Source organism: Sus scrofa, chromosome 13 (assembly GCF_000003025.6).
Source record: "Sus scrofa isolate TJ Tabasco breed Duroc chromosome 13, Sscrofa11.1, whole genome shotgun sequence".
Lineage (NCBI taxonomy): Eukaryota > Metazoa > Chordata > Mammalia > Artiodactyla > Suidae > Sus > Sus scrofa.
The window spans coordinates 135,763,950-135,791,315 of record NC_010455.5 but is presented as its reverse complement, the minus strand read 5'-3'; the positions used below and the strand labels follow the sequence as shown (position 1 = coordinate 135,791,315).

The 27,366-nt window shown below is 45.8% G+C and overlaps 1 protein-coding gene and 1 long non-coding RNA gene across 2 annotated transcripts in view; both read left to right on the top strand.

The window, feature by feature from the left end:
- KALRN (kalirin RhoGEF kinase) overlaps nt 1-27,366 on the top strand; it is a 623,278-nt gene that overhangs the window by 485,757 nt on the left and 110,155 nt on the right.
- Nucleotides 6,590-10,716, top strand: LOC110256525. Its single transcript, XR_002338128.1, has 2 exons — nt 6,590-6,675; nt 8,794-10,716. It is a non-coding gene; the product is annotated as an uncharacterized LOC110256525 (long non-coding RNA).

The following is a 27,366-nucleotide window of genomic DNA, read 5'->3' as shown; positions in this document are numbered from 1 at the left end:
TTCTTCTGCCACAAAAAAATGAACGAACTGATTTCCTAGAACTCCCCCTGTCCTTTGTCTTTTCTCAGGGAACAGGTGTTGTTCAGTTTATATTTCTCATATGCTTCCCATGTAAATTCCCACGTATAAGTTAGTTTAGTGGCTTGCAGATAGTAGATATTCAAAACCAACTGTTTGTTGAATAAATGATCAGTTCTTTGGCAAGACCCTTAGAATTTAGGCCACAGTCACAAGTAGAAGCCAAGACTGAATAATTTGGGGACGATTAGGAGCCACCCTGGTATCAGGCATCAGGCAGTTCACAGGCCGGAAATCTACAGGCAGATGCGGTTAGGTAACTGGAGAGCATAGCAGGCCGTGGGAGAATGAGTCAAAGTCCCAGCTGTCAGAGTTTGAGAAAGTGAAAATGTGTGAGTCCAGGTGCTTCCTAAGTGGTGTATTTTCCATGCAGGAGCTAATCCCATAGTCCCAAGGTCCGCGGTCCTTAGCCCTCATTTCGCGTTGAAATCACTTGCAGAGCTTCTTCAGGACTCTAGCTAGCACTCTGGCTCACCATCTGGGAGTGGGCGCTGGAAGTGACATTCTCTGCTGGAGGAAAAGGCAGGCAAGTGACTGGTTACGGTGCAGGTGGGGCAGGCAGGCCTGTCCTCTGTGGTCGCCAGAAACCCTGAGCACAGCCTTCACTGGGCAGGTCCTGCAGAGGGCATGTCCTGTATTTGGCACTTAAAAAGGTTCTCTAGGCCTGAGTTGGGGCAAAGTTGCTGTTCCTTCTGTCACTGGGCTGAGTTCTCATTAGGAAATGTGGATAAATACCGGGATTTTTTTTTGGAAAACTCTGTTCCTGTAAATTCGAGGAGAATAACTCGAAAGGACAACATTGCACCCGTGTCTCTCGGTGAAAAGGGCAGACGCCTGCGGTCATGGTCCAGTGTTCCTGAAGCCCGTGTGACAGGGCGTTCCTACTGGTTCCCGATACCAAGCCCAGCACTGTGATATACCCGGCTCAGTGTGTCTGCAGGCTGAGACCAGCAGGAATTCTTTGGGGTTCACTGTTGTGGGGAATGGAGATGAGATAAAATGGACACATAGGGAGGGAAAGAGCGTAATTCATGTAAGATGGACTCTGACTGGAAGCATCATTGAAGACAGACCATGACAAAAATAAGGGGAAGGCTCAAGCATTTGTTTGGAAATTAGGAACACTCTAAAGATATTGCTACAGCTTGGTGGCTCTTAGCCTGAACTTTGGGAGTGGGTGGGGTGGGGTTTGAAAACCTTGAGATTATAGATATTCTGCTGTCTTATGCAAAAAGACAGGGCTCAGATGAGGTCCCGGGATAGACAGGCTTTGGGGAGAAGTGTATCTAGTTATCCAGGAGATGGCATCCAGCCTCTCTCATTTCATCCTTTCCTCCACATTGGCTTTATTCTCAGGCGGCTTATGCCTATGTGGTTATGGCAATACGGTCTCCCACTGCTTCATGTTAACAGGCCACCAACTTAGAAATCTTCTGGGAAGGAATTGTTGCTCTCCCAGGAGTTCTTGCTAAGACCTCCTGGTTTATGACCTTTGGCTGAAATTGGGTCATGTGCTAAATGTGACCATTCCCTGGCTGGCCAAGCCCAGGTCATGGGCCCATCCTTAGAGTGGAGGGTGGACAGAGGGAGGATGTGGACTACATCCAAAAACATGGTCTGAGACTGGAGGAGGGCTGGCTCCTCAAGGAAAAATCAAAGTGCGATTACAAAAAGAGGGGACATAGCTTGCAGACAGGAGGGGGAAGATGTAATACACTAGCAGCTCTCAAAGTGTGGCCCCTGTACCCACAGCATCAACATCCTCTGGGAACTGGTAGAAATGCAGATCCTCAGACCCCACCCCAGACCTGTAGAATTGGAAAATCTGGGAGTAGGACCCAGAAATCTGTGTTTTAACTCAATCTCCTGGAATTCTGATGCCTGCTCAAGTTTGAGAGCTACTACACTATACCATGGTTCTCAAACTGTGCTGCATGTTACAAACACCTGGGGACCTTTAAAAACCCCTGGTGCATGAAATGCCCATTTTGGCGCAACAGGATTGGTGGCATCTTGGGAGTGCCAGGATGCAGGTTTGATCAGCAGCCTGGCACAGTGGGTTAAGGATCTGGCGTTGCCTCAGCTGCAGTTCAGGCCCCAGCCGTGGCTGGGATCTGATCCCTAGCCTGGGAACTCCATGTGCCTCAGGGCAGCCAAAAGAAGAAAGAAAGGGGAAAAAAAATTAAAAAAAAACCTGATGCAGCCTCACCCGGAGTGAATTAATCTGAGTCTTGAGAGGAATGGGGAGAGGAAGACCCAGGCATCAATGCTTCTTAAAGTTGGTTCCACCCTGGAATCACCTGGAGAAGCTTAAAAACAACAAAAAAGATAAAATTAATGCCTGGAACTTAGAAAACCTTCCCTGATGATTCTAATAAGCATCTGTGTTTAAAAACCATTGCCCTACCATTCCCTCTAAATTGTCCTGAGGACATTACCTTGAAACATCTAGATGCTGGATAGAGGATTCAGGCACCTATTTTGTTAAGTCCTTGAACTCAAAACTTGGTCAAATAGCTAACATTGGTTCCCTTTGCTTTCACACTCACATTGAGTTTATCCTAGCGGCTAGCTCCACAGGGCTGGGATTGTTTTTGTTCGCCAGTGTAGACCCAGTGCCTAGAACATAGTAGACACTCACTAAGCGTTTGTGGAATTAATGAATCGGCCTGCAGTCAGTGCCCCAGTGGTGTCCAAGACTTCTTGCTGGGTTGTAGGCATCACTTGTCTCATTCCGAAAGGCACATGAGGATGGCAGTGGGACTCTTGGGTTATGGATGCCTAACCAGTCTCCAGGATGGCCAAAAATGTGCTGACCATATCAACTTGAGGTGAGTAGGTGTTCCTATAGCTTTATGCCTTTTAAATTGAGAATAGGAGGATTCCTCGGCTGTAAGACCATACCTGATGAATCCTTTTCATGGAGATTAAGACTATTTTAGGGTCTACTGGTACTCTGATTTCTTTTTTTTTTTAATTGGAGTATAGTTGTACAATATTACAAGTTACAGGTGTACAATATAGTGATTCACACTTTTTAAAGGTTATACTCCACTTATAGTCATTATAAAATATTTGCTATATTCCCTGTGTTGCACAGTATATCTTTGAAGCTTATTTTATATCTAATAGTTTTTGGTACTCTAATTTCTAAAGTAAGGGCTGGGTATTCCTGAGATATCTAATTTAAGCCAAGATGCAAGATGATGTCACCAGCCTCTCGCAAAAAATTATGATGGAAAGATGACCCAGTGTCACCTGAACGCAAAGACCCAGAGAAGATTTTTTTTTAGATGTTATTGGGGTGTAGCTGATTCACAGCATTGTGTTAGTTTCTATACCTGATTCACTTTGCTGTACACCTGAAACTAACACAACTTTGAAAATCAATGTTCTTTTTCAAATCAGAGAAAGATTTAAGTAAAAAGGAAACAGGTTAGTCAAGCAATTTTGAAGCATCTTTGAATTCCTATCAGAATGCCTCCAAAGAATTCAAAGAGGTGAATTGGTGGGTAGACCAGATATCCACTGTTGTATCATAGCACATATGTGGTGGATGGCAAGCAAGCAAAGCTCCCTTTTAGAAGTGCTGATGGTCCTGGCCATTTTCTGCTCTGGGCTTGCAAAAACAGCAAAATAAGCGTGGTCCTTGGTGATATGGAAGGAAGAACTAGACAACAGCAGTGGTTGCCACAGGTCATAACCATAACCCAGGATAAATAGAAATATGGTCCTACAGTAATTCAAGCTGGCAAGATGAGACTGACTGATAGTCAGGTTGATCAGTGTCTTCAGGAACCTGGGGTTCGGACTGCATGAGCGATTTGAACTTTCATTTCTCTGTTTCATATGTGGAACATCAGGGACACATTTCCTGACAGTGAGATTCTTATCTCATTTTCCTCAGGGGAGGTCATCAGGGAGATAGATGGCAGTAGTAGGACCTAGAAGTTAGATTTTTGACTTTAGTTTCTGCTCTTGCTCTGGGGTGAAGCTTTTTAGAGTTTCTCTTCAAAGTCTCATCATCATTCATTCATTCAGTTTCTTGGGATTTAAAGAGGACACTACTTTACAAGTTTTCTTGGTTTGGATAGAGGAGCTAATGTATAGAGGGCCCCTGGGAAACTGCTTAGCATAAATAAATGCTCAATAAATGCTAGCTGTTGTTACCTATGAAGTGGTGCTAGGTACTTACTGAGCATCTACTGTGTCCCAACCATTTGGCTGGTGCTGCAACACAGATGAATAAGGCACAAAACCTAAGCATGTGTCAAACTGAGAAAGGAAGCCCCAAATCCTGGTAACTCCTAAAAGTCTTGTCCTATGGCTGTCTTTCCTCCAGGTGGGAAGTGGGTGATCAACCTTCTGTTTTTCAGTCCTCGCGCAACCCCCCCCCCACTTTTTTTCCTGACCAATGGTCTTTCTCGGCTTTCTGAGTGCAATCCCTTCTCTGACATCTGGAAACAAATGGGAAAGATGCTTTGTGAGTGATACACACACTGTTTCATGGGAAGTTCCAGTCGATGTGGTTCAGGTGGGCTTGTTGAGGAGCAAGGAAGATGTGACTTTTGTCTTGAAATATGAAGACTTAAAAAGGAAACAGATAGGAGTTCCCATCGTAGCTCAGCAAAACTAATCTGACTAGTACCCATGAGGACACAGGTTCGATCCCTGGCCTTGCTCAGTGGGTTAAGGATCCCATGTTGCCATGAGCTGTGCTGTTGCAGATGCAGCTTGGATCTGGTGCTGCTGTGGCTGTGGTGTAGGCTGGCAATTCAGCCTCTAGCCTGGGAACCTCCATATGCTGTGGGTGTGGCCCTAAACAGCACACACACACACAAAAAGAAACAGGGATTTAAGTAAAGGGATGATATACCCACTAGGCATGGTTGGGAAGGGTGAACAGAAGTCTTCCACCACAAGTAAAATGTCTGCAATTTCTCTGTAGCTACTCATTCAACTGGAACTATTAAACATCTCCTCTCTAATATCTGCTTCCATGGATATGTCTTTTAAAATTCTCTTAGCAATCCTATAACATGGGAATTCTTTTTCCTTACTTTATTTTTTTTTAAACGAGGAACCTGAAGATCAAAAAAGTGAAAAGACTTGCCTAAGTCAAATAGCTGGTAGGTTACAAAACAACTCTGAACTTCGGTCTTATGGTTTCCAATCTGGACTGCTTTTTCTCAAATAATAAGGGGAGCCGATAAAAAGGGGAGGCATTAGTAGTAGTAGTACTGAATATTAAAAAGAAGGAAAGAAAAGGGTAGGTGAAAGAGTCTTCAACACAGAGGAGGCTGTCCATGTCCCAAGGCTGAGGAGAAGGAGGAGGTAAAACTTTTAGAGAAAAAGCATGATCTAGTTAGTCTTTTTTTTTCTTTTTTTAAATGTATGTCTTGGAGTTCCTGTCGTGGCTCAGTGGTTAACGAATCTGACTAGGAACCATGAGGTTTTGGATTCGATCCTTGACCTTGCTCAGTGGGTTAAGGCTCTGGCGTTGCTGTGAGCTGTGGTGTAGGTTGCAGACTCGGCTTGGATCTACGTTGCTGTGGCTCTGGCATAGGCTGGCGGCTACAGCTCTGATTTGACCCCTAGCTTGGGAACCTCCATATGCTGCGGGAGCGGCCCAAGAAATGGCAAAAAGACAAAAAATAAAATAAAATAAAAAAGAAAAGAAATGTATGTTTTTACTCTTGTGTATGTACTTGTCGTATATCAACTACAATATAATCAGCTAAGGAATTTCTTTTTTTAGTGTGATTTTTATTTTTCCATTATAGTTGATTACAGTGGTCTGTCAATTTCTACTGTACAGCAAAGTGACCCAGTCATATGCACAGGTCATATATATAATATACATCATATATATAATGTCATATATATATTCTTTTTCTCCCATTTCCTCCATCATGCTGCATCATAAGTGACTAGATATAGTTCCCTGTGCTATACAGCAGGATCTCATTGCTTATCCACTCCAGATGCAATAGTTTGCATCTATTAGCCCCAAACTCCCGGAACGTTCTAAATCTGCTCCTCTCCCACCTCTTTAGCCTTAGCCTCACGGCATTGTATACTTTAAGCCAAAGGGGATTGTGGTAGCCTTCGAGGAGAGGAAACCACTAAAGGAGTAGCACCTGTTTTGCGCCCGGGTGGGGGTGGCGTGCTGTGTATGGCTGTCTCCCCTTGGTGTGCCCTGTGCCTAGGGCCGCGGTGGCGTTGCATAAGGCTCTGGGCCACACTGCTGGCGGGACTGGGGCAAACAGCTGGACTTCGGAACTCCGCCCCTAGTCCCACCCTCTCCCCGCCGGCCCCTCCCCTCCTCCCCAAGGTGGCTCGGGCTCCCAGAAAGTCGGAGCGGCAGCTGCTACGCGGGAGAGGACCGTGGGGAGGGAGGGTCGGGGTTGCGAGGTGGCTCCCGGGCCGCAGCGCGGAGGTGGCCTGGCCGCTGAGCACCCACCGCTGCTGGCGCCCCGGGCCATGCGGGAGTGCTAGGGCCGCGGGGCAGCATGAAGGGCGGCGACCGCGGGTACACCCGAGGTCCCTCTTTGGGGTGGCTCTTTGCGAAGTGCTGCTGTTGTTTCCCATGCAGAGGTGAGTGGCTGTCGGCGTTGGCGCCTTCCTTTTAGCCAAAGACTGGGAAGACTGAGAGAGGGGTGGGGGGAGAACGTGGGCTGGGGAAAATAAGGGTGGCGAGTGGAGCGCGGCAAAGGGAGAGTTCGCTCCCAACTGTTCAGTTTCCGCGGCACCGTCGCTAGCTTTGGGGGAGCTTCTGACTTGGATACGGAGTTGCATTTGGGGAACTCAGTTACTTATAAGTGATTTTGGCTGTCTGAGCGCCAGCCCTCAAGGAGGTGGGGCGCGGATGCGGGGGATGGGAAGAGGGCACTCTGAGCTCTGCGCGTCCCATACGTGCAGTGACAGAATCGCACTTCCCTGCTCTCATTTACATATGGAGCTCAGCCACAGGGTTAACAGATGACTCCTAGCTATAGGAATGTGTTTGACACTTGTCTCTACACCAGGAACTATTTTTGCCAAGTGACAATTTTCTTTTGGGACTGAAGCGGGCTTTTCTCTGCTTGAGCTTTGGCAGGCTAGCGTGGGTTTGCAGCTCGGGGCCAGAGCTTGGCTCATTAATTAACCAAGAACTCTCTATGTACCCAATTAGGACTGTATTTAATTATTCTGCTAATTTGGGTGTTGTTGCGGAGACTTGCAGGCAGGAAGCAACTAATTTCTCCCAAATCAGCCTGCAAAGCAAGACAGTGAGAAGAGTGCCAGAAGGAAGGTTATCAATGTGGAACCTATCCTGAAAAAGAAATCGGGGACCTTCCTAGACAGAGGTAGCAGATGTTCCTAATGAAGTTCATGTCACTTTAACACCTCAGCTTGGAGGGTGGCAGAAATTCTGTTTCTCTCTGGTTAGAAGTGAGAATATAGGCTCTCACTCGACATGCGCCCTTTTAAGTTGTCACCTATTGATTGGGTCTCTCGCCTCCAGCCCCATTTGCTATGCCCCAGTCTCCTTACCTATCCTCACCTGGTAAAGTCCCAACTTTTCTCTTGGACTTACCAGTGAATAAACTTCATCCAAGTAGCCACCGCCTTCTCTGCCCACCCCACACACAGTCTGACAAATTCTCCATCCCAGGCAGACATAAAGCAGCAGAAACTAATTACATCTGAAGGCCCTTTCCTCTTAAGTCATTATGGTTCATAATCTCAGCATTAGCTTCTCTCAGTCTCTGCATTTAATTAGAACAGGGTGGAACTGTGTAGTAGCCTTCTCTAAAAACCCGAATTCAGAAGGAGAAGGAATCTTAGGAGGCCTGGGACCCTTGCAAAAATCCAAGCCTAGTACAGGAACATTCAGCACCAAGGCTGGGAATCAAGGAAGAGGGTGTTAAAAGGGAGAGGAAGCAGGAAATGGCCAAAGGGAATCTGAGTGGGTGCATTTGCGCTGAAGGCTGGGCTGCTTTCATGGTGAAGGGTTTCCAAGTAGGATTTCTTGGGAGTCCATTTCCTGTCCAAAGGCAGAATGTGGGACTTGGGCGGTGCTTATCTAAAGGCCCTGCAGCTGCCTCCTTGAGTCCAGATGTGTGGCAGCCCCAGCTTCCTTACAGGGTAATTCTCCAGGGGTCTCTCAGCCTCTGCTTTGTTTGTGAATGGCCCTCCATGCTGCAGTGTGAGGAGGGAGTGGAGAGCCCACTTGGGGTGCCTCTTGGGCCACCTCCTGCCTGTGGGACTGGGAAATTGGTGGCTGCAGGCTCTGTGACTTAGAGAAGGGGTGTTGCTAGAGCCAGAGCTGGAGGAGACCACTGACCCTCAGCTGAAGGCTGAGGAAGGCAAGAGGCCTGAGCAGTGAGCAGCTTAAAAGGGAAAAGAAAGGGAGTTCCTGTTGTGGCTCAGTGGGTTAAGAACCCAATGTAGTGTCCACGAGGATGTGGATTCGATCCCTGGCCTCACTCAGTGGGTTAAAGATTCAGCATTGCCATGAACTGTAGCTCAGGTCACAGATGCAGCTCAGAACTGTGTTGCTGTGGCTGTGGTGTAGGCGGGCAGCTGCAACTCCAGTTTTACCCCTAGCCTAGGAACTTCCATATGCCATGGGTGTGGCCCTAAAAAGAAAAAAAGGCAGGGGAAGCAAAGGAGGGTGACCAAGGTGGATGCCTCTCCCCTTCTCCCACTGTCCCCCTTCCTCTTTCCTAGATCTGAAATATGTGAAGATGGAAAACTGGGGCTCGGATATGAGGAAGATGGTGGGGGAGCTCTCTTTCAAAGAGCTCCTGGTGGCCACGGGGCAGGGTGATGGCATCTGAGGTGTTGGGCCCTGCCCTGGGGCTCCCTGAGTCTGATCTAACAGAGATGGGAGCTCTGAGACCCCGCCCAGCCTATAGGCATCTCTTCAGAAGCAGACTGAAAAGATAAGGTCTTGTACTGAACTTGCATGCCTTGTCCAGAGCCCCAAAACTCTGGGAAGAATTGCCCAGTTGCAACATAGCGAAGGGCCCAGGGAAGAGGCTGATGGGAGTGGAGGGCATCCGCATCAGGGACCTCCCTGTTGGCCTCCCGTTTCAGTTAAACCAGTTTCTCTGGTTGTACAGATGACTCTGAAGCTAATGGGTCAGAACCCGCTACTGTGCTTCCCTAGTCAAGGGGCCTTGACTAACTGGCTTCCAGTCACTCAGCATTTAAAGGACACCTCCTCCTCAAGTCTGAGAAAAGGGAACCAAGAGGAAGTGGAATGTTCTGCTTATTTTTGACTCAAAGCTAAGCTATCCTGGACTTGCTCTGATGAATCCTAAGTGGTTGTGTTTGCTCACACTGGGGTGAAAGTTATTTAGAAGAACATACCTGTGTGGCCTTCAGAGATCCTATTTGAGAAAAATATGGACCAATATGGTGGAGTTTGTCTTTTTGCAAAAGCAAGGAAGGCAGCTGTCTTGTGTTCTTTCAGGTCTGTTGAGTGTGGCAAAGAGGTTTGGTGAAAGATGGTCTTCCTTCCTGACCTTGAAATTAGTATCGAAGGGCAGAAAAACTGAAAACCAAGGGTAGAATGGATATAGAGATGAGTGAGAAGAAAGAAAGACAGCGAATATATTTATAACTGCCTTTTTGGATGTGAAAAAGAGCCAAATGTGAGATAATGGCATGTGTGTCTAAAGGATGATTAATCATTGATATCAAGCTCTCTGAAAAGTTTCGGTGTTGCTTTGGCTATTTAGACATTCCTCTGCACCTGAAGAAGTGGGCGCATTCTGGATTCTTCTTTAGCAATCTTAAAATTTTCAAAAGCAACTTGTTTCCGAGGGACCAAAAGGATTTTGAGTCCCCTGGAGGTTGCTAAGATTTTGCAGACTGGAATATGTGACTTCTTAGATGACGGAGCCTAGAGTTTTTTCTGAGCTGGCTAGGTAGAAGCCAGTTGTAGAGCCTTTAATTTACCAGTGAACTTGTAATTAACTGTGAGTATGTGGACAAAAGTCTCTTCTTGGAAGCCTTTCCTGACCGCTACCCACCTCTGCTTCTCCATCGTGTGCATTGGGGTTATTTATACTTGTTTCCAGTTTGTATCATTGTCATTGCATCTCAAGCCCTTGTGCCATCACGTCTCCCCATTTAGACTGTGAGACAGTGCCTGGTTCAGGAGACTGAGTATCTCAGAGGTAAAGAGAGGAAAGGCCGGTAACTTAGCCAAGCTGAGTCAGCCCACCGGAGAGGTGCTGGCACCACATTCCCATGGTTCTTCCACCACAGGGGTGGTTGGGTCTCCCATCACCAGGTCTGGGTAGGGCTGATGGGGGTGTACAGGGCATCCCAAGTCATCCTCATCTATAATTCCCCAGCCACCACCTTCCCAGAATCACTCAACAGGAACCTTATGTCTTGATGCGAATGTCTCGTCTTTGGCCCATGAATTAAGACAGCTCATTTAATAAACTGAATTTAATGTATAAAACCATAACACTGAGTTCTTTTAGAAAGGTGTGGGTAACCTCAAAGAGGAATAAAAGTGACGAGATTCAAGAGGAACATCACTAAGCAGGACACCAAAGATACACCTCCAGACTAAGGTAGGCCTGTAACATTGTCTGGGCTCGGAAGTGAATCCCTCATGTTCACTTCAAAAAAGAAAAAGAAAAAAAAAAAAAAAAAACCCAACCTTTTATTTTGCAGAAAAACACAGAGTTAGAATTTTTATCTTTTAATCTCAGGTTAGGACTTACCACCCTGTAGCATATGGAACCACTGGGGTGACCTGCCTACAGCACAGTTAGCAATTGTTTGCACTCACGGCTGCACCAGAGGAGGGATGTTTGGCTTCTGTTTCCAATCTCCCCCACCCCAGCCGAATCCACATACTCCTATTTCTACTAGGCTATATTATGATTGGCCGGCAATACTTATTACTGCTCACCAGTCAGAGAATCAGGTATGGGAGGAAAAGCATAGGATCTAGTTAAGGGATGGTATGCATAGGCGGATGTGGAAATCCTCCCCAGATTAGGGTATATCCGGGGGAGGCAGAGAAAACCAAGAGAAACATGCTAAAGGCTCAATATAATTTTCTTTGTCTTTTTTTTTTTTTTTAAGGGTCACACCTGTGACATATGGAAGTTCCCAGGCTAGGGGTTGAATCAGAGCTGCAGCTGCCGGCCTGCACCACAGCTCATGGCAACACCAGATCCTTAACCACCTGAGCAAGACCAGGCATTGAACCTGCATCCTCATGGATACTAGTCGGGTTCCTAATCCACTGAGCCACAACGGGAACTCCTCAATTCAATTATCATAGTGGTAAAGGCACTTCCTGGAAGATAAATAGAAGGGTATGCATACATGGAGGCCCCAAGGCTTCTATCCCTTGGGTGGTGAGCTAAACAAAAGTGACTGTCACTTTTGTTCCTCTCCTCTGCCCTAAAAATACTCCCATCCTTTTGAAGTCCTGCTCCTTTTCAGTGAGAGGGGCTGCACGGCCTGCCCTCTCCTGCAGACTGAACCCCAGACTTCTCCATGCCCTAGAAAGAGCAAGGGGCTGAAAGCCCAAGGGGGGTTTTCAAGCAGAAGGGGCTGTATCGTGGGAAGTTAGGACTGGAAGCAACCTCAGAGATTACTGAATAGACCTTTTTTTCTATAGGAGGAAACCGGCCATTTAGGACTAAGCAGGGTCAGAAGTAGAGCCCTTTTTCAGGGCTCTTCCTGGGCATATGGTGTCTCTTACTTTGGACAAAGACATGCTGGCCCAACTGAGAGGGGTAGAGGCTGACTCTAAGCTGGAACTTAGGCGTTGACTGGAATGATCTATGGTTCCGGGGCAGGGTTGGGGGGGGGTGACTGCATTGCCTGGAGCCCTTGGGATCTGGACCTGCCTGCTCTGCTCTGCGTGGCTGTTCTGTCCCAAGACCATAGAAGGCAGGGACAGCAGTCCCATCTCGGTCTCTCATAGAGCAGCTTCTGCACATTGTTCTTTGTAAATATCTGTCCATGTTTTACCCTCCGATTCAGTTTATTTCCAAGGTCCCTTTCTCCCCTTTCTTTCTTCTCTCTTTTCCTGAAGTGTACCCTTTCAGGTGGAAATGAATCAATGAAATGCATTCCTATCATTCCATTTTTGACCGTCACTAGTTTTTATGTAACACGCAGTGTTTTAATTCATTTGACAAATGTTTATGTGCTGACTGCTTGCCCAGCCCTGTGCTAGATCCTGGGGGAGAATGGATGGGAATGAGAATGGCACTGAGCCCACTGGGCTGTTGTGAGGATTAGTTAAGATAATGTATGTAAAGGGCTTAGCATAACACAGGCATATAAAATGCTTTAAAAGGTTAGCTACTCAGGGTAACGGTAATTGTAATACTAGACATAGAACCCTTCCTTAGGGGACCGCCAGCTAAATACTTGCGGGTCTTCTAGGTGGTAATACTGTATAAATCTATGTTCCTAAGCAATTTAATTGTCTTGATTCCAACCATTGTCTCCTGTGCCTCCATGCTGTAGCGTTGTCACTGTGGGGAAAGAGAGCTTGCGATCTAGAAGCATGTAGGGATGTCCCTCTTCTTTTTATTTTTATTAAACCAGTTAAAATTTTTAAAAATTTTGAAAAGCCTGTAATACTTCTCATAATCATTGTGGCTACATAAAGGAACATTTGAAAGAAGGTCCTGGCAAGATACCTAAGCATCCTCAAGTTCTTCTTCTCTGAGATGAAAAACAATGTGCAAGAATTGTAGCATGGCTGCACCAGTCTTGACGTTTAGATCCTAAGAACCTATGCTATGTACAAAGATGTCACGTCCTGCTGCCCCTTGACTTTGGCTGCAACCTAATGAGAGACATTTTTCTGATCCCATCAGCCAGCATTCATTGCTTGCCCTTCCTGTGCAAAGCTTTGCGGGTCTTCTTCATACTCCTTTGCCTAGAAAAAAAGTGTGACCAGCTACCCACAGCAGCCCCTGAGGTTCTGGACATTTCTCTGAGGTGTGGCCCGTGTCTTGTGTATTCCTTGTAGATGAGAGACATGGTAGCTCCGCTGCTGTTTGGTCTAGTCAGTAACCAATGGGACTCCTCTTTTGAGGTTGACAGAACCTTCTGTGTTACACTTCCTGGAAGGAGGGGGGCCCTGGTTACACCTGCGAGGCAGCCAGAGGCTGCCAGGTTGGCTCCAGCCAGGCAAAAGAGCAAAGACCAGGGTTACAGAACAGGTCGTTTCACATTCTTCTTGTTTTCCTGGAGACCACAGCCAGGAAACTAGCAGATTGAAAGGAAGGGAAACCCCTTCTGCTGCTAGGTCGGAACAGTATCTCATAAAACACCTCTGTTTCCAGGTCTCCCTGGAGCAGAATTAGTTGCAGGCATGTGTTTGGTCTCTGACAGCGCCTAGTGTCTACCAGGCTCTCAGGACACTCCCAGTGTCTGCCCTCCCACTGGTAACATCTTCATTATTGCCCCCAGGGAGAAAGGGATATCATCTTTCCCCATCCAAAGGGGAGCCAAGCCTTGCTATTAAAAAGAATTGTAAGCACTTCACTTCTGCACAGGTTTTGGATGTCCGTCTCACACCTGAGCCCTGCCTCCTCCTCTTCTCTCTTTCCTTAGAGCAGAAGTTCTCCAGGTGGGGTTACCACCAGAGAACGTGCTGGAAATGCAGATTCTTGGCCCCATGGACTCAAACTCCGGAGTGGGACACAACAGTCTGTGTTTTAACAAGCCCTCTCGTGTTGTGTTTTGGGTTTGTTCTTTCCTCTTCTCTCCCCGTTCCCGCCTCCTTCCGCCTCCCTTCCCCCAGCTCCAGCGAGAGCTTCTGTGACCCAGGGCTGCCTCCTTCCCTGGGCTTCCGCTTTGAGAAGTGGTGGAGGCCCTTCCCACCCACTTTGGCTCACCCGATGGGGGCAGGAATTAGGAATCATCTTTCCTGAGCCCCACAGCCCCCAGTGGGGAGTCAGTGTGGTCGTGGCATCCTTTTTCCCCTTGAAGACTCCTTCACTTTTATGTTCATTTTCCTTAGATTCTTAAAGGTAAGTGTGCTTACTTCAGAAAAAAATCAAAACTTAGGCAAACAAAGAGGTCATAAAAGCATAACTTTTGTTATATAATCCTAACCACCTAGGAACAACTAGTTAACCATTGACTCTATCCTTTTTTTAGATGCTTATCCCCTTTTAAAATAAATGGGGTCATATGATACATTCTGCTTTATAACTTGATTTCTCTTCATCTTCAAAATGTCTTTCCACATAGATGCATGTCTAGGATTTTTTGAATGGCTGCAAAGCATTTCACTGTAGACGAGACTTGAACTTGACAGTAGTTGGTACTGATTTAACATAATGGCTAAAAGCTTAGTGGGAAAAGAGGAGGAAGAGCTGTGGGTTCAGAAATAGGCCTTTCCAGAGTTAGACTGTATAGACAGATTGCATAGCTCTACTCTGACGTCCCAGCTTTCCTTTCCAGGAAGTATAATTCAACCCTACGGGAGGTGTATGACTTACCCTTCCCCCTGGTGAGATCAGGGTGCCCAGAGCTAGAGCCGCGGCTTTTACCCCTCAGCCTTTTCTTGCTTATGTGTTATTAGGACTCTCCTCACTCCTGAGGCATCTAATGTGCAGTTGCTTTTATAGCACGTCCAGGGATTTTTCTTTTTTTTCTTTTTGATTCATGTCTCTGAAGATAGGTCATTTTAAAATTATTGTTACTGGGAAAGAGCGCTTTTATTATTTTTTTCTTGCCTAGCAAAATATACATAAACATTGGGGAAACATTTGGAAATACAGATAGATGAAGATAAAATTCCTTTGCCTAAAAAGAGCCATATTAACATTTTTGAATATATCCTTTTAATTCCAAGTCTGTCTTTTCCAGAAACATTATATAGCAGTATTAAAACTTTTTTCACATAACACACTAAGCAGCTTCCACAATGTTTCTGTGCATACATTCAGTGATATGCTGGAGCCAACTCATCTAGGGTTGGGATTGTTAAATATTCAGGATTTTATGTGTGTGTGTGTGTGTGTGTGTGTGTGTGTGTGTGTGTGTGGTCGCACAGTGGCATATGGAGCTCCTGGGCCAGGGATCAGATCCGAGCTGCAGTGGTAACCCAAGCCATAGCTGCGGGAACGCTGGATCCTTAATCCACTGCACTGGGCTGGGGATCAAACCTGCATCCCAGTGCTCCCGAGACACCCCTGATCCTGTTGCACCACAGCAGGAACTCCAGTATTCAGGATTTTGAGAGTGGATAGTTAAGCCGTTGGTAGCTTTAGATCAGTCACAGAGTATTTATCCTGGGGAAGTCACCAGACACCACAAGTCAGAGTTTTCGTTTTATTCAGAGAGCTGTTTATTAGCATGCCATGAGATGCTTATTTTATCCTGTATAAATATGGTTTGTATTTTTTTTCAACCTTCCTCCTTGGGGTTGTTTGTAATCTTGCTATTATCAACAATATTGAAATGACTATTCTAATAGTTAAGTCTTGGTGCACACCCCCAATTACTTCCTTAGGCTAAATCCCCTGAAGTGGAGATGCTAAGTCGAAGGACATCCCAGGTTTCAAGACATAGTTGTTGCCAGTTATCCCCAGTTTTTCACCGTTCGAAAGGAAGAGTGTACTGTTCTTTGTTTGAAGAGGATTTCTGAGAAACATCCTCGGGGACCAGAAATTTCATGTCTCTCCTGTTGTTTACTTCTGTTTACATTTTCTGCATTAACTTAATTCTTTTTACATAAGGAAATACTGTGGCTGAGAGCCTTTGACGCTTAGGCTACTTACTGCTGTGCAGGGAGTAAAAAATATATTTTGTGGTTGTTCTGGATTGAACAGAGGCAAGTTTTAATGATTAGAACCTTGGACCCTGGAGCAAGAATGAGCTTGAATCCCAGTTCTGCCATTGACCTGTGTGACTTTGTGCACGTTGCATAAACTCTTGGCCTTAGTTTCCTCATCTGGAAGATGGAGATGATGATGGAATCTAGTCATGGGGTTTGTACAAGGCTTTGGCGGGTTGACAGATGTAAATCCCCTAGAACAGGCACATGGCGAGTGCTAAGTGTCGGATTCTTATTAGCATTAGTGAGTATATATATAGTGAGTATGGAACTGTCACATTCGAATGATTTCAATTAGTTCCTTAACTGTACGAGAAATTGAGCCTTTTTGGTATCACTCCCCAAATATTTGAATACCACGTGGCAGGTGTTAGACGAGCAACCGTGGTTGAAGGTGTTTCCATGTCCCTGCGGGTCTCACAGTCCCATTTGACAGCCGTCCCGAAGTATGAAACAGTAAATAATGCCAAAAAAGGAGGAAAAGAGTTGCTGAGGACAATGAGGAAAGATGCTTCAAGGTGTAGTGCCTGATCTCTGACTACAGTAACTATATAGAATAATTGTTATATAGAAGCTGATAAGTGTATATTATATATATTATATATTATTTAGTATAGATCATGTTTTATTCTAGATAAATAATTATACAGAAGCTGGTGGGAGCTCAGAGGCCTGGGGTGATCTGGGAGGACTTCTCAGGAGAAGTAGGGTTCTCTCTGGGCCCTGCAGGGGTTCATAAAGGGCTGAGTATGTAATGTGATCAAAGCCGCAGGGATGTGCAGGGGACCCGGGAGGAGAGGTGAGACCTGCCTTCTCAAGCTGTGCCATCTGATTCTGCAGCCACTAGTCATGTGAGTGAAATGAGGCTGGTCCAAATGGAGATGTACTGAAAGTATAAATTATATACCCGATTTCAAAGATTTAGTACAAAAAATGTAAACTAGCTCAGTAATCATTATATTGACTGCATCCTGAACTAATTGGATTTTTGATATAATTGTGTTCAATATAATATGTTAAAATGAATTGCAACTGTTTGTTTTTACGTTTTACTGTGACTGCTAGAAGATTTTAAATGATGTAAAATTATATAGTTTTTTTAATATAAAATACATGGCTCCCATTTGTGGATTACATTATATTTCCTTTGGACAGAGCTGTCTAAAGCTTATAGTCCATGATACATTGATGTGCCAGAGTTGGATACAGAATTTTTTCTTTCTTTCTTTTCTTTTCTTTTCTTTCTTTCTTTCTTTCTTTCTTTCTTTCTTTCTTTCTTTCTTTCTTTCTTTCTTTCTTTCTTTCTTTCTTTCTTTTTTTTTTTCCTCTTTTAAGCTGCATATGCGGCATGTGGAAGTTCCCAGGCTAGAAGTTGAATCGGAGCTGCAGCTGCCAGCCTACACCACAGCCACAGCAATGCCAGATCCAAGCTGCAGCTGCGACCTACACCACAGCTCATGGCAATGCTGGATCCTTAACCCACTGAGCAGAGCCAGGGTTTGAACCCTGGATACCAGTCATGTTCATAACCCGCTGAGCCACAATGCAAACTCCCTAGAGTAAGAAACTTTCATTCCTGGGCCAGTCTGAGGCCATCCTCACATTCCCCTCCATAATTCCAGGAGGATGGTGGTCTCTCTCGTGCTAAAAGATGCCCACAGGCCTTTCAAAGAGAGCAGTTATACATTTTCCTTTCTGAGCAGCATAACTCATGAGGAAACAAACGGGACTGAAATTACAAGTTCTCCTCACAGAGCTCAGATTAGCCAGCTTTTAGGAACGTAATGAAAGTCCCGAAAAGAATAGTGAACAGGAAGAGACAGATGTTGTGCTTCCAACTCTCTAACTCCCAGCTGACTGATTTCCGTCCAGTCCTGGCCTCTTCATGTGACATCAGCGTGGCTGGCCTGCACGTCCCCAGGGTCTGAGGGATAAGATGGGGCTGTGTGACAGGGAGCAGGGAGCCCGCTGCTCACACTGGAAGCTGAGGTCCGGAGAAGACATGACTTTGTGGGTGCCTCCAGCTTGAACTCGGGCAAGTTTGGTTTTGCCGGTTTAGCTGAGGGTTGGATTGATTCATTCTGAGCAGCGTTTTTGTCCTCCTGTAGCATCACTGAGTGCCTGGCTGAGAGCTGTGCTCTAGAGGCTACTGATACCACCTCCCTCGTTGTCTAGGGAAAACTGAAGCTATAGAGCATGCCTTGATTGTATGATACTATAGGACAGTAGAATTTTACAGCATCTCAGAACATGAAAATCTCAATTTTATCCATGAGAAGAGCACCTTGGAAAAGAGAAAAGACTGGCCTGAGGTCCCAACTGGTAATGAGTAAAATGATATCATGGTCTATAGCATGTTGCTTATACCTTATAGAGGAGATAGTGAAATGTAGAATAGTCCTGCCCTTTTGTTTGGGGCAATGGAGAAGGTACACGCACTGAATCGAGTCTTCTGGGAGACTCAGCTCTTTGGAAGGAATCTGGGGACCAGGGATCCCAATAAATCAGCGATCACTCTTGGGTTCCTGAAACTAGGTCCCAGCCACCTGCTCTAGATTTGCTCCCATAGAAATCTACCCTACAGTGGCCACTTGCACCTGCTGTTTCTGAATGTCTAGGGGGACTTCACCACTCTGAAGTCACAGCTGGAATCCCAGAACCTAGAACCGAGAGCAAGGTTCCACTGGTCCTGATGAAATCACGATCCATCCCACTGGCCCGGCGTCACCAAACAAGGCCAAGGCAACACAGGGGACCATCTTTAGACATGCCATCGGGTCTTCCTATGCCCTTCCAGTCCTAATGGAAGGTCAAGTTTGATCTGAAGCTAGGCCTAGATAGCCAGTATACTCCAGTCTAGTCAGGGTGCCATGAAGTCCTCCCAGAGAGGTCTGTGGCTGCCACAGTACTGTGAAGGCCTGCTGGACTGGGCATCTCTGACTCCTCCAGGACTAGGGATAATTGGAAATCACAGCCAGTGAACAACATGGACATGGCATTGCCCTCGTAAATTTACAGTTTAGAGCAAACAGCAGATTTCTGTCTCTTGTCTCTGTCTCTGTCTCTGTCTCTGTCTCTCTCTCTCTCACACACACACACACACACACACACACACATGCACGCACATCTTTGTAAGTGTTCTCAGAGGTTACTATGAGAGTATTTATTTCAGGGAGCAAGGAGGAGGTAGACTTGACAGTGGGCCATAGGGACCATGTCTGAGGAACTGACATACATATGGAAAGTCTGTTACTACCATTCTTCTGATCCCCAAGTGGATATCATTTGCATTCCAGACCATGTTGAAAGTGTCTTTCCAAAAGGTTTTGCTAAATATCACAGGAGAACACAGGGGAATAGAGTCAAAGAACCTTAAAACCAGGCAGTTTATGGCGTTCCTATTTTTGGTACCTTGCTTGAAGCTGACTTGCTTCAAGAGCTCATGTGCCATCCTTGGATCCACAAGCACCTGGGGAACCTGTGTCCACAAAGGGTCATTGCTGTGGCCCTCGCTTCCTGATTCATGACCTGAGTCCTAGGGAGCTATCATGTTCCTACATATTTTGACACTAGGATCCAGACGAAAAGAGCCAGATTCCCATTCACCACTACCCATGTTGGCTTCCCCTGGCGCTGGTTTCTGCTCTGAGGCATTACTCTCCACAGCTGCCACCTCCTGGGGTACACCCCCCCCCAGTCACGGTGATGGCAGGTTCCAGCCTACTGGGAATGACCCCCTAGATAATGTTGTAGACTTGACTCTACAACATGTGGGACATTATACTCAGTGGCCTCTGAGACCTTTTCCAGTTCCCATTCCACAAATGGTTTAAAAAAAACAGAAACAATCCTATTTGCTTACTTGGATTCTGTGCAGAAGCAGAAGACTTCAGTAACCTTTTGAGGTTTTTTCCAGACTTTCTAATTTTTAGGTCCCTGTTTCTTTGGGCCTTGGTTTGGAAATTATACCCCCTTCCCAATTTAACTTACATCCTGCCCACCAAATAGTGCTTTCATTTGGAGTGTCATCAGCCCGCTCTCCCAACGTGTCTGTGGGTCTCTTCAAACAGCCAGTTTCCCAGCTCCTTCCCAGTGAGGTGGTCAGGTCTAAATTTAACTGTGACCTTCTGCCAGCGTACACAAGCCAGGACTGCAAGAGCAAAATCAGAGCTGGTCTGTTCTCAGGGGTGTGTGAGAGAGAAAGTGTGTGTGTAGGAGTTAGAAGAGTAAGTGGGAAGGGCTCCCCAAAAGACAGACCAGCCCTGGGAGGAGAAGAGGAGGGGTTTGGGGTAAGGAGAAGCCTAGTCATCCCAAGTGACAATTGGCATTTATCCCAGGCTGGCTGGGTCCCTGGGAAAAAGTCAGCCAGATTCTCCACCCTCTGGGTTTCCTCCCACTGTGAAATATCAGTGACATAACTCACCTGGATTTGTAATTACCGTGGCTTCATGCCAAGCATTATTACCCCCGATTGTGTGCTCACTCTTAGCTCTTATTCCAAAGGCACCAGCTCCAGGGTCATGAGATACCATCTGCGCTTTGTATTGTATAGATCTCAGCCCTCGTTTGGTTGTCTGGGGAGCATCTTTGTTGGGTTTGCATATTTTTCTGTGTCAATGTGAACATATCTCAGAGGCAGGACAGAGGCAGTGTCCGTGATTCTGTTGGTGGGATAGCTTTGCACATTCTTATCCTAAACATCTGTAAATTCATCTGAAACCGGTTTGTTTGTTTGTCAGATATTGCCTCTTATAACTTAGTCCCACCTCTGATTTGTGTTTATGGTCATGCTTAGCATCCTACATCATAAAATTCATACATGCATCATGTGACATTTTTAGAATGGGATCAGACTGGTGACTCAAATAGGACAATCTTATTTTTCTGTTTCATTTCTAACAAACAGAAGCAGATTTGGAGAGGTCATGTGGAGTGTATGTGTCTTTCCAAAATGCTTGCAGGAGAGCCAGATCACAAAGCTTCTGGAGCTGGGATCCTAGCACTTTGTGACAGTGTCCAGGTTAGTCTCACAAACAGGGACTTGACTAAGAAGAGAACAAGGACAGCTTAGCTCTCTTATATTCATCTGTCACTTTCTCTAAGTTAATGACGTAAATGTTAAGTAAACGAGAGGGATTTTGAGGGCGGTTCTCTCTTGAGCTCAGGTCTCTAAAGGAAGAGAGAGTGTGGATTAGAGAAGGTCAGACTGAGTTCCCATTTTGACATTAGAGTTTACTAAATTGCATTAGTCTAAGTTACCTAGCTTCTTTATACTAATTTTTTCACCCTTATACTTGGGGAAATACAGCTATTTACAGGGTATGTATGTGTATCACCTAACATAGCCTTGGCTTCCTGGTACATAGAATGGACTCAATACATGCTAGTTTATGAATAATAATATTCTTTCTCCTTATCAGCTATTTCTTCGACTTGGCAGTAGTTTGAGATGGACCAGTACGTGGGATGGAGGATTAGTGAATATGTTTCAGAGCTTTCCAGGAAAGCAAACTTGTAACTTATTAGACCTCGAATTACTGGCCTTTTGCCCAACTTTTGATCCCTGGGAGTGTCCCTGTTCAAAACAAATTGCTGATCTGGTGGGTCCTAGGGCTGATTCAGGGTGACAGTTTTTCTTAAGGAAGAGATAAAAGATTTCCTCCCTATGCCTGGAGGCCAGTGTGTTGGGTCCTTAAGCAATTTCTCAGCAGGTCTCCACTAAAGACCTAGATATTTATTTACTAGTTTAGTATGTGCTATTATCCTGCATCATGTCCAGAGCTGATCGTCTTGGGGGTGTTCCTTTAATTACTACAATCATCTGCTGTGCTCTGGTAAATATTGGAGCTCCTAATTATGGCTCAGAAACTTCTTTTCTGTTGTTAGCAACCCATCAGGGCTTCTTGTATTCAGCAACCACATTTATCACTTCTAGATGAAAACAAAGAAACTTGACATTTTGGGTAAATGTATTATTGGTTAGATTTAGATGACTTTTTCCAACAGTGAAACTCACTTATAGCCCTTCGTGTTCGGGAAGGAAGAAGTCAAAACCTTCAGATGGACTCTCTTTGGGCCTGTCTATGTGGAGTCAGACCACGTGACCATCCTTGACTTAATCCCTGAGACCCAGGGAGTAAAATTTTCTAGTTATTTTAGGATCCACCATTCAGGGGGAGGTGGGGCTGGAGATTGAGCAGGGTCAGGGTTTCAACTCACAAATCTGGGAGATCTGGGGTGCTCTGGGGAAGGGGTGCTCTGTTGACCCATAGACCCCTGGTCTAATGAGAAACGGCGGGGAGTTTAAGGCCAACTGAAGGCCCTCTGCCTCTTCTGATGAATGGGCTTGGAGGACACGGGCAGGTCTTCTGGAGGAGTGAGGAGTTATGTGCAGGGGAGACCTCTTGAAGAAGTAGCCTGGGGAGTGGCTCTGGAAGGGTCAGGAGGAATAGACTTCATCTAAGGAGTTGAGCAAAGGAAATAACACAGGAAAGGGCATAGGGCCTGATGGGGCTGAAGTGTCCATGGAAATGGTTTACCACGTGGTACCACACTACCCCCTTTGTTGCTCTTCCGGGGAGTCAGCCTACACCTTTCACATGTGAGAAGACTGGGCCTCGGTCAGATTAGACAGCTTTCCCAAGAGCCTGTGTTTAGTCAGTTGAGTCCTGGTTTCTTCTCAGTCTCCTGCTCTCCAGCTCACCTTGCTGTGCAGCTGACTTCTCATCCTTGCATCAAGTTCTGTATTTTGTCTGACCTTAAGGGAACTTGGTACAGTTCCATATGGGGTCCCTGAAGCTGTGGGATGGATTAGCAGTTCGAGAAGCAGCTTTTTCTTGCCAGGTATTACTTTTATTTGCATATATAAACCCCATGCCGCCAAAGCTCTTAACATAAGCATTGCCTGGCGTACACACACACAAACACACACTTTATGCCCTAAATAGCAGAGGCCTAGAAATGTTTGTCTGCTCCTGCCAACATCTGACTGCGATTATCTTTAACCACAGTCACACTTGTTTGTCTCTTAAAATAGTGTTGACTCTCTCAGGGAGGATGTTTCTAGTCGTCACAATTCTCCCAGAACCCTGTGTGTTCCACCTGGTGTTTCTTGGTAGCCTGGACAGCCTGTGAATGACTGTGCTTGATGTCTCTGCTCACTTGTGTTGATGCCCCTGAATCTCTCCTTAGGTTCACAGACCCCCTTGTGAGAGTATTAGATTCCACCTTCAGAGGCACCTTCTGGTCAGGTAGCTCTCCCTGAGAAGTTCATCAGCCCTTCTCCTTCCTGTCCCTGCCTCCACCCACGGGTCATTCCACTCTGCAGGAGTCACTTCCCCTGAGGAGAGCAGCCTCCAGGCCTGGCTGGGTCTGCCCTGGGCCATGGACCCCACCAGTTTTGGAAATGGAGTATCCCTTCCCCCTGTTCCTCGGCATGGATGTAAAAAGTGTATGTTCTTGCTTTGGGATTGTGTTTTGGAGAAAGTAGCCCCCTCTGCTAGTCTGTCAGCTTCCTTTGCTTTAAAGTAAAAGTTGGAGTTCCTGTCATGGTGCAGTGGAAATGAATCCGACTAGGAACCATGAGGTTGTGGGTTTGATCCCTGACCTTGCTCAGTAGGTTAAGGATCCAGCGTTGCCTGAGCTTATGGATGCGGCTCGGATCCCGCGTTGCCATGGCAGTTGTAGCTCCGATTGGACCCCTAGCCTGTGAACCTCCATATGCCTTGGGTGTGGCCCTAAAAACCCAAAAAAAAAAAGTGAAAGTTGCCTCATTTTGACTTTGAATTTGATGAAGTAAAAGGAAGGGAATGGAGGTGTTTTGTTCTTTTCTTTTCTTTTACTTCCTGGTTTCTATCTAGAAATCTCCCCCACCCCGTAGAATAATGCATCATACCTGCTCTCAGATGAAGCCTGGTGATCGTCTCTGGGCAGGTCTTTCTCCGAGCATCACCAGGATAAAGGAAATGAATAGCATCAACTTCCACGTGTGATTCTGGGTGCTGTGTGCTAGGCTTGGATCCCATCACTATGAGATCTCTTTTCTGAAACAATTAAGGTGACACGTGGGTGACAAACACAAAAACCTCATGGGCAAGGACTGAAAAAATAGTTTATCAGGATTGCTTTCCTGGTTTTCAAGCTTGCTCCATGCTTTGAACAGTGTGTTCAGCAGAGTGGGGGTTGGAGGTCACCCACTAGAGTGGAGCCACTCCTGGTGCCACTGTCAGCCTGTTCTGCTCGTCCTGAACCACAGACCTTGTTTCTGCGTAACCTTGTGATGGGAGAATTGAAAAGTGAGGTGCTTAATGGTAGAAAAGAGGTTTGGGACCTGTAGGCTGCAGATGAGCTCATGAAAGCCCTATAAATATTTTTATGATCCTTAAATTATCGCACTAAATAGAGTGAGTACTGTGCACTTTCCATTTTATTGGGTTAGAAATAGTTCACATTTTCCTCACTTGAAATTTGAACTAGAAATTTTGAAATTCATGTTTGCACGTGGAGAGAATAGATGCATTAAGACATCTGTTCCCCCCCGGGGTCCTTCATCCAAAGGAGGCTCAAAACTGGGTGAGAGTAGAGATTTTTAGAGTCCTGCATACCCGCCGTAAATTCTGACTCTGTCATTAACCATGTCAGCAACCTGCCATAAGGGACTTAACCTCTTTTTACCACATTCTGGACATCAGTAAAATGAGCATCATAATAGCACCCATGCACATGCAGTGTTAGAACCGCTGTAGGGGCCTGGAAGTAAAGTGATGAGCGTGTCTGTCATGTCGTGAGTGCTCAGTAAAGAGCATGGAAATGTCCGTGTAGACGATGGTGATGGCTGCACAACATCGTTGTACATGGAAGTGGTTACAGCAGTAAATTTTATGTTACATATATTTTATCCTGATAAAAGGACTTTCTTCCCATTAAAAAAATTTTTTTTTGTCTTTTTGCCATTTCTTGGGCTGCTCCCGCGGCATATGGAGGTTCCCAGGCTAGGGGTCGAATCGGAGCTGTAGCCACCGGCCTATGCCAGATACAAGCCGCGTCTGTGACCTACACCACAGCTCACGGCAACGCCGGATCGTTAACCCGCTGAGCAAGGGCAGGGATCGAACCCGAAACCTCATGGTTCCTAGTTGGATTCGTTAACCACTGAGCCATGACGAGAACTGCTCTAAAATTTTTTTAATTCATTTTATCGGAGTGTTGTTGACTTACAATATTGTGTTAGTTTGAGGTATACAGCAAAGTGGATCAGTTACCCATATACATATAATACCTTCTTTTTCAGATACTTTTCCATATAGGATATTACAGAATATTGAGGAGAGTTCTCTGTGCGCTACAGCAGGTCCTGACTGGTTGTATGTTTTATACATAATAGTCTGTATATGTTAATCCCACATTCCTAATTTTCCCTCTCCTCCAGGAATTTTTAAATCATACCCCCCAAAAGGTAGATGTATATATGGAAGAGAGTAATTTATTAATTTGTAAAAGACTGGTAGGTAGTTTACTGGAACCTAGTATCTGGAAGGACTCTGAGTGATTTTTTTTTTTTAATTCTCTTCTTTAAACTTTTTTGGTTTTTGAAAATTCCTACAATAACATTATTTACTTCAACAACCAGAAAATATTAAAACAGAAGTCTAAATGAACAAAAGCGTAGCTTAGTCAAACAATGACAGGCCACCCACCTTTTCAAGCAGGTCCTAAGACTGTTTTCCACCTGCCCTGGTGGTTCTCGGGGTTGATGGGGGCAGGGTGGTCAGTGCAAACCCTCCTTGTCCTGGCCCCACCTAACCTCTAACCCAGTCAGCTGTCTACCATATCCATGGCCAAGTTCACTAGGGGATTAGCAGGGCAGTGCAGATGGTTCCTGTGGCCCAGCCCCCTGAGCTGCAGTGACTACAGGTGCCGCATCAGTTTTTGACTCCCAGTTACAGAGTTTGGGGAACTTGGGGTTTTTTGGTGTATTTAACAAAGATGCATAGGCAGCCACAGGTGTTTTTCAGCCTCTGTGTTTTATGCGTGCCAGTGTGATGTGTCAGAACACCCGAGAGCAGAGCGGCAGTTGGCCCTGCCGCCGTCATCTCCTATCCTTCCACCCCCCCCACCCCCTCCCACCTCCCACTTTCCATCACAGATGACTGAGATCCCCCATGCCGCAGACACACACACCAGCATGTTATTCTTGCCACAGCTTCTAGCATCTCTCCTAAGGCTTTATTGGGAAATCTACTTCTAGTTAACTTTAACCCCCTTTATCATCTCAGTGCCCAGCCGACTCCTAATTATCCCCATCACAAATGATTTAAAGATTTGACTTAGAAGTCCCCATGTGGCTCCGTGATAATGAGCCCGACTGGTATCCATGAGAACATGGGTTCGATCCCTGGCCCTGCTCAGTGGGTTGGGGACCCGGCATTGCCATGGGCTACAGTGTGGGTGGAGGACACAGCTTGGATCTGGCATTGCTGTGGCTGTGGTGTGGGCCAGCAGCTGCAGCTCTGATTTTGACCCCTAGCCTGGGAATTTCCATATGCCGGGGTGCGGCCCTGGAAAAAAAGCGAGAGAGAGAGATTTGACTTAATATGTTCATGCATTCATTCAGCAAATACTTATTAACCTACATATACTGAAACTGAAAACCCACAGAGAAATAAAATCACAATCACTGGTGTTTCTGCATAAGGAAATTATGCTTTGGAGTAATTATTCTGTTGTCCTCATGGCCTTATTAGGTCCCTAAACTTGGGTCTCATACAATATTCAGGCTGGACCATGTCCTCTTAGATGGGGACCACACTGGTGGCATGTGACCCGGAGGAGCCTGAGAACTGCCCCAAGAGCCAGAGCCCGAGCTCTGTTTTTCACACACCTGGAAAGGTTGGTGCACACAGGGTGCCGAGTGTCTGCTGGGCAGGAAGATACCCAGGCTGTGAGAGGTGGGGTGAAGCTGCTTCTTAATCCCTTCTCATAGTCCTGTGTCCTTAACAATTCCACTATTTTGATTTATAAAATGTGGGAAGTTTATAAGATAAATATAAAGCAGAGGTTCTTTTGAAGTTTAAAATATTTTTCATGGGAGTTCCCGTTGTGGCACAGCGGAAATGAATCCAACTAGGAACCATGAGGTTGCAGGTTTGATCCCTGGCCTCGCTCAGCGGGCTAAGGATCTGGTGTTGCCGTGACCTGTGGTGTAGATTGCAGACGCAGCTCAGATCTGATGTTGCTATGGCTGTGGTGTAGGCCAGCAGCTGTAGCTTCGATTCGACCCCTCTCCTGGGAACCTCCATATGCCTCGGGTGCGGCCCTAAAAAGACAAAAGACCAAAAAATAAAAATTTTTTTTAAATATATTTTTTCTGATATTAGAATAAGGTAAATTATGTCCTCAAACAATGTTATACATAACAATAAATTCTGGTTGGATTTCCTGCAAAGTAATAGGCA